Source organism: Danio rerio, chromosome 6, assembly GCF_049306965.1.
Source record: "Danio rerio strain Tuebingen ecotype United States chromosome 6, GRCz12tu, whole genome shotgun sequence".
NCBI lineage: Eukaryota > Metazoa > Chordata > Actinopteri > Cypriniformes > Danionidae > Danio > Danio rerio.
In genome coordinates, this window is record NC_133181.1 from 39,221,531 (window position 1) to 39,229,307 (window position 7,777).

General features: G+C 37.4%; 1 long non-coding RNA gene across 1 annotated transcript; it reads right to left on the reverse strand.

Moving 5' to 3' along the window:
* Window positions 1-3,891: 3,891 nt before the first annotated feature.
* Window positions 3,892-7,496, reverse strand: LOC137490240 (uncharacterized). Its single transcript, XR_012382223.1, has 6 exons — window positions 7,028-7,496; window positions 6,639-6,782; window positions 5,805-5,921; window positions 5,673-5,714; window positions 5,265-5,351; window positions 3,892-4,880 (listed from the first exon to the last, which is right to left on the reverse strand). It is a non-coding gene; the product is annotated as an uncharacterized lncRNA (long non-coding RNA).
* Between the last annotated feature and the right edge of the window lie 281 nt (window positions 7,497-7,777).

Consider the following 7,777-nt stretch of genomic DNA (forward strand, 5'->3'; position numbering starts at 1 on the left):
AGTCCCAGGCCACTTGTGTGTCAATAAGTGTGTATGGATGTTTCCCTGTACTAGGTTGTGGCTTGAAGGGCATCCGCTGTGTAAAACATATGCTAGAAAATTTGGTAATTTATTCAATGTGACCTCTGAAATAGAGACTAGGTCGAAGGAAAATGAACAAATGAATATTGAGCCTGTGCATTTGCTCCTAAAGTGACTAAAGTTGTAAAACAAACAACAAAAAAGTAATTTGAGAAAGAAAATATTTTATCATCATGTCTGTGCATTAGCTTCAAAACTGACCATGACTGCATCAAACAAACAAAAGAGAAAAAAATGTTGAAAGAGTTCTTTAAAGTTAATCAGTACCACTTTATAATTACTTTACACACAATGTAAGGTTGTGTATTTATCATTTTACATTGTTAATGTCCATATTAATAAAACCATCATTTTTCAGCTTGTTGAGTTCTATTGAGACTTACTGAGCATTTCTAAAAATCTCAATGGAAAAAAGTAGTTGGGAAACACTGTAATAAAGAAAGAGAGTTACACAATGAAGCTGATATGTTCTCCCACACTCCATTGCTCTATAAGCCAAATGCGTCGCTGTAGTCCAGGAGATTAACTCAAGCTGTGCTTCAACATCTATTTCCATTCAGCATTGTCTCCTCCTTTATTAATCATTATTGCTACTCTAAACCAAAAGCTGTGTTTGTGAAATGGCTGGCTGAAATGCTGCCCTCAGCATGTGCTCCAAAATTCCTCTTAATGGCAACCCTTTTTCCTTTAGGTTACAGACTCATTTCATCCTTCGAGGAACATGTGGTTGGTTCTTCACATCCCTCCCCCTTCGTTTTCTGGAGTATCTAAGTGTCATAATCGTAGTGGCCATGCTGTGTGTGCTATTCTGTAGGCCACCGAGAATCTCTAATCCCTCAATACCTATCCAATAAAGGTGCCCCCATACCGACGCTTCTCATGGCATTTTGTGTGTGCGCTTGAGAGACAAATGGAGAGAAAGACAGAGAAAGGGTTGGTTTTTGATTCTGCGGCAAGTCTTGGATGGTGCAAAAATGAAAAGGAAAGCCGTGATGTTAACCGGGGATCCTCTATTCTTCACCGACCGCTATTCCAGCCTCACTAAAGTCTTGTGAGAATTTGATCCCAGGAAACACAGCATGAGAAATGAAGAGCATTTCTTTGGCAGATTTTCACGAGTGAATAATTGTAAGCAAAACCCCTTTGAGTTAAAAAGGGTTGGATTTTTCAGTGGCCAGCCTTCTTTCATTATAACTTCATTACGGATTCAGTGCCCTACGTTGGCCTAGAGAGAGTATTATATATGATCTATAACAAAAGAAAAAAAAACATGTTTAAATCGGGCTACTTTTGCTCTCAAGTTAATAAGCGTCAAGAGTTATAACCTTAACCGATGAGGAAATTGGGTTTGGGTGGGTTTTTGAGAGTTTACATTTTTTAACAACTACTCCTTTATGGATGAATGGCATTACATAAGGAAATCATTTAACAAGTAAATTGTCATGTAAAAGTTTAAAGCGTGTTTTATGCATGTGACAAACTATATTATGATGATAATTACTATTATAGTTACTTATGATGAAGTAATATTAACATGCATAATTAGTATTTTATAAGTCGAAAAAAACATGAAAATTAGTTAGCGCCAATAACCTAGTGGTTAGTGCTTAGACTCATAGCTCAGATGTGCTCAAGGCAACCGAAGTCTTGCAATTACATGACAATTTCAATTTTATGAAAGCTTAAAGTGAGATTTAAAGGCTTAATTAGGTTAATTAAGGGCGTCACACACCGGATGTGCCGCACAGCGCCGGCGCGCACATGACAGTTAAAAGTATCGCACCCCAGACATGCACATTCGCATGATATTTAAAATGAAACTATTCAGATGGCGCTCAGTGGCTCTTCAGTGGGGTTACAATAGCAGCTGACTACTTCTGTATGGACAGCTTCCCCACTGTTACCAGTTTGTCCAGTAGCTCACCATGTACATCAGAGGACTTGAGATGCAGAGAGGAGTTAACCACAATGACAGGGTTTGAGTCCGGCAAAGAATGATTCCAGTAAGCAGGTGAGACAAAAACAACAAGCTAAAAAAATAAATAAACAAGTAAATAAGAGCGTGAGAATGTGGTAAAATCTAAACATTTGGTAAAACGCAGACGAGGGTTTCTCTTTTTCTAAATTGCTTTTAAAAACTGTCGGTTTGGTTTAGGGAAGTCGGTAGGCGGGGCAATCTGTGCTTTTAAAAACACTATTGGTTGGGTTTAGGGAAGGAGGAAGGTGAGTCAATCGATCGGTCAGTCAGTCAGTTGATAGCGGCCTCCGGGGGATTTACATGAGAACAGCAGGCGAAAATGGCACGCGCAAGAGAAATTTGAGATCTCAAAAAGCACACACAGCAGCCTCTAGTGGATTTGCGGAAAAAAACGTAGCTCCTGGGATGTATTTGGTGCTTTCCAGAAATGTATATAGCGGAACGTTTTCAGAATGAGCCTTTGGATTTGAAAAAGAAAAGCATTTTCACAGGAGGGCTTATAATTTTGACTTCAACTTTATATATTAGTTTTTTAGTTGTGAATTGTAAATCAGTATCAGATCTTTGGGTGGTTTTATTTCCAAAATGTATAATGGAATATACTGTAAATTTGACGTCACGGTTGCGCAGTGGATAGTATGATCACCTCACAGCAAGAAGGTCTCTGGTTCAAGCCTCAGCTGGGTCAGTTGGCATTTTTGTGTGGAGTTTGCTCATTCTCGTTTCATGTTCACGTGGGTTTCCTCCGAGTGCTCCAGTTTCCCTTACAGCCCAAAGTCATGTGCTATAGGGGAACTGAATAAACTAAATTGGCCATAGTGTATGTGTGTGAATGCAAGATTGTATAGTTGTTTCCCAGTGTTGGGTTGTGGCTGAAAGGGCATCTGCTGTGTAAAAAAAAAACAAATGCTGGCTAAGTTGGAGGTTCTTTCTTTAGTGGCAACCCCTGATTAATAAAGGGACTAAGCAAAAAAAATGAATGAATTTATACTGTAAATTGTGCCTAGTTCGGTGGTAAATTTTAGTTTTTTGCTATTGTTGATTGTCTTCTGTTTTAGAAGTTTTACTCCAACAGCTCCCATTCTTCTGTGATAGTAAGTTCACTTTGTCATTTAGATCTCAAAATGTTTCAGATTCCCATTTTAAGTTCAGGTAACATTAAGCATTCCACGAAAGTCACACCAACTGGAAGACCTTCAATTATTTAAATCATGTGGGTTTTTTCAGCAGAAGACCGTTGAGAGCAAGTGAAAGAGCTGATCTCTGGTCATGAGAGAGATCAGCCTGGCCGAGCCACCCAAACCCAGATGAGAGGCCAACAAAGAAAAGGAGAGCCTCTCTCTTCTGAAGATCCCACTCAACTATGGAGAACACGACCATCCTTTCCTCCACGTTCCTCCTCTCCAAGTGCACCTGGTTCTGAGTCTGCCAGCTCTGAGTCTACAGGCCCCCCATCTCGAATAAAGCAGAAGAGTTTCACATGAAAATCCAGAGATAGCCTCCATCTCCATTAGAATCCCAAAGAAGGAATTCATCTCGATCTCCAGCAAAAGCCAGATAGACCACACTGTTAGACATTTCAAAGGGTTTTTACAGTAACTTACTGGCAACACTGTTGCCAGTAAGTTACTGTATTTTAGATTTACAATATACAACTGTAAATCCGTTTACAGTATGTTACTGTAGTGTCTGAAAATGGTTAACTACTGTAAAAACCTAAGTTAACAGTTAGCTACTGTAAACCTTTTAATTTTGTCCTAAATATTTTATAATATAATTTTATTAATATTATTTTAATACTATAGACCTAAAAAAGACACAATTACAAAATATTAACAAAATAAACACTCTTTATTTAAAACATTGGAGATGCTTAAAACAAGCTTAAAAATGTGTAAAAACATTACATTTCAATCATTCAAAATATTTTATTTTAAGAAAAAAAAAACATTGAAAATGACAAAGCACATTAACATACATGTACAAAACTAATTTAAGTGTCTGACCTGCATATTGTTGAGAAAAAAAAAAACAATTGTACTAAGTACTACTGACATTAAACCAGACACAATTACAAAATATTCCATTCTTTAAAACATTAATAATGCTTAAAGCATTTAAGGAAAATGTGTGAAAATTACATTAAGCAATAAAATCAACACATTAAAAATAAATAAATCACACAAAGCACTAGAACATACATGTACAATAAAAATTTAAACTTCTGAATTGCATATTGTTGGAAAAATAAATATTTGTAACTATTAGCCGACTCAGAAACAACCCAACTTTAAAATATTACTAGTTCTGGTGTCAAATGCTCAACAAGGTCTGAATTCACATGTTCAAATGCAATTCATCTTTATTTCTATTGCACTTTTACAATGTAGATCAATGATGTCAAAGCAGCTTAACATAGAAGTTCTTATAAATTGAAGCTGCTTCAGTCCAGTTTTCATAATTGAAGCAGTAAATGTCACTGCTGAAAGTCCAAACACTGAAGAGCAAATCCACCGATCCACCAATTGTAGCCAAGTGATCCAGTGGCATGGAACAAACTTCACCAACTGACGAAAGTGTAGAATAAAATCCCTTGAGAGATACCAGGCTCAGTTGGGCACGACCAGTTCTCCTCTAGCCAAACTTGTGCAAGGCCGCAGTCTAGGCACCAGAGGCTTGAAAGTTCACCAGCGGGTGGTCAGGCTGGCCCATTGGATCAATGCGGAAACTCATTGATCACGTGTGTCTTTTAGGATTCACTCCTCCATGACCACCACAGCATCTGGTCAGGATTTGGCCCAGTCCAGGATTATGAAGAACTCTGGATAAGGACAAACAGACTAACATAAGCATAGAAGAAGCTTGTTTAAAAAAAATAAATCATATACTGGTTAATTATTTTGAAGCATGGCAGCTAGGTTGGGGTAGTTTTCAGCTGGTACTGAGCAACTGGCTCCTGCTCATAACCTGCTCACTACCATGTTTAAAAGAGAACTAACCAGAATGTCCTGTTAATTTTTTTCCCCAACAAGGTTTTACAAAAACATTGTAGCATTTGTGATGGGTTGATTCACTGCAGGACAGATTAGACAATTTGTTTTATGTATTCCTAATAAACTAAAACTGACTGAATACTGATAAAACTATTGAGAGTGTCTCACCTAATCCAAGTTCTCAGTTAGCTGGTGAAAGAAGGATAACTCACTGTTGTTCATGGTTGTCATTCTCTTCACTACTTCTCCTGCTATCTTCTGGCTCACTCTGGTTGTTGTTGTGCATTTTGTTTCATCCTCTGGAATTATTTATACAAAAAATTGTATTATTTTATTTATTACAAAATATTTAGGCAACATGAAATGGGGAAAAAGACATTTAATACATAGACAAATGCATGTATCCCAATACTAATTATTGTATTTTGAAATGTCTGACCCATGACAGACCTCAATCTGCTCAAAAATATTATAAACAAAGATGAAAAACAAACCTACTAAATGGTTTAATAAAAAAGGGAAAACGATTTTTTTATTTAGCTAGCAACTAAACATGTGACACATTTTGTATTAAAAGTAACGTTACTATATTGAGAAACAAATAGATGTACAGTACTTACTGTTGTATGAGGTCCAGTTTGCACAGGCAGGCTCCCAGTATTCTATATTAAGACCATAAAAAAGCCAAAAATACAGATAAGAATACCATGCTACAATCCACAACCTCCACACAACTTTTTTTATTTGTTTACCTTGGTTGCTTACTGGTCTTGCTTATTTTTTAAGCATAAGGCTGTGCTGATCAAGATGTTCCTCTGAAATGCTGTTTGTTTCTTCAGACAAAACCTGCTGCTGTGCCAGTGCCATATCTAAACAGAAAAAAATATAATGGTAACAATTATGTTAAACCAAATGTCAAGAGTTGTGATAAAAAAATAATTAGCAAACAATAAATAGCAAAAAGGTGGTTATTAGCATAATGCATAGAGGTGAAATTGGTTTTATATTAGCAGATTCAGACTTCCCCCTTAATAATTTAATTTCATAAAAGTATTATTTGCAAACTCTAAATAGTGAAATCATTTTAGCAGCTAATGACTATCAAAGTACAACATGCTCACCGTCAAATAAACAGTGTTAATGTTGATTTCAAGTCATACTGGCATGCTAATTCTGATCGAATATTCAAAGTAACATGGTAAACAGTATAGAGTCTTCTAAATGAACGAATGTGCGAATATAAAACCAACTTTACCTCTATGCATATTGTAACGTTATAGATGTACGTTAACGTTCTTATAAGTTACGTCGCGATGTTATTTTCTCAAGCTAACGTTATAAGTTACTCTAAACCAGAGAAAAATAAGTTCACAACATCTAATATATATAGTATAAATCAATATAAGTTAAACGTTGCACGTTAAAATGAGTTTGAGTCCAATTCAGTATAAACTTAGCTCAGTTTAGCTAACAGTTAACATTACCATTTTAAGATCGCTTCAGCCAATGTTGCCGAGCAAACAAATGCTAATAGAGGTGTTCAAATCAATGTCGAGTGTTGTCAGCACAGACAGACGCGCTTTTACCTGGATTATTTGTTGGTCTTTCATTCATATTCTTCTGGGGGAAAACACTCTCTGCCGGACCGTTGTCTCGTGCTAAGTGTCCTCCAAAACTGTCTGCATACCTCTGGTTCCCTCCTAAACCAAAACCCGCTGCAACACCGGTTCCTATGTAAATAAATAAAAAGATATGACGAGAACAATGGCTAATAGTCATAAACAGTCTTATTTAAAGTAATAGTAGTGTTAATGTAATAAATTAAATAAAGGTAACATCTTAATAGATTATATATTTCTCAAATGGGCGAAATAACGCCAAGCCAGAGAAAATAATAATAGCCAACTTTATACTTTACTTTGTTTTATTCTCGTCCACAAAACATTCTGTAAAATGAAACACTGCCTCAGCTTACCAGAGTAAAGTTTGTTAAATCCAGTATGTTCTTCAGGCACACTAATAAATTGTCCTCCAGAATTGCTCCAGGGTCCTCAGGCAAAATGTTGTGCAGAGTAGTCGAATCGCCGCAAGGTGGCGTTGAAGCAGTTGTGGAAAATACAGTATAATACACGAATTTTTACAAATACAGTACATCGCTGTATATGTTGTTCGACGTCACACTAAATTCCCATAATGCAACGGTAAATACAGTTATTTACCGTAAAAGGAATTTGCAGTATTACACTGGGTGAAATACAGTAAATAACTGTGTAATTTACAGAAATGTCTAACAGTGCAGATGTGAGGACAGGCCAAACAGAAGATGGTTGTGGAGGAAAAAGGGGGGAACGAGAAGCGTTCTTTCTTTCCCTGGACCACTTCCTTTGAGAGGGTTTTCCGAAAGCCATCCCATGGCAACCTCTGAGGTGGCCCGGCAGTCTTACGTAAAAAACCCCCCTCATAGCTCAACCTCCCTGCCTAAAGTTTCTGCTCCAGTGACCGGGGACAAGGCCACCATTAACTGCAGCCCTGTGTGGAGAGCACGTGGGACAAAAGGCCCAACACGGCGTCCCAGCCCTCAGACAAGGCTGGAAACAAATGTTACAGGGCCGGCGCAGAATAGAATCATCCGGCCGATGTCACTGAATACATTTACCTACCTCAGAGCGCTTTCAGATGCCCGCTTTTGTTTTATGTGGGGAAGAAGGGGACGCGTGAATGGGGG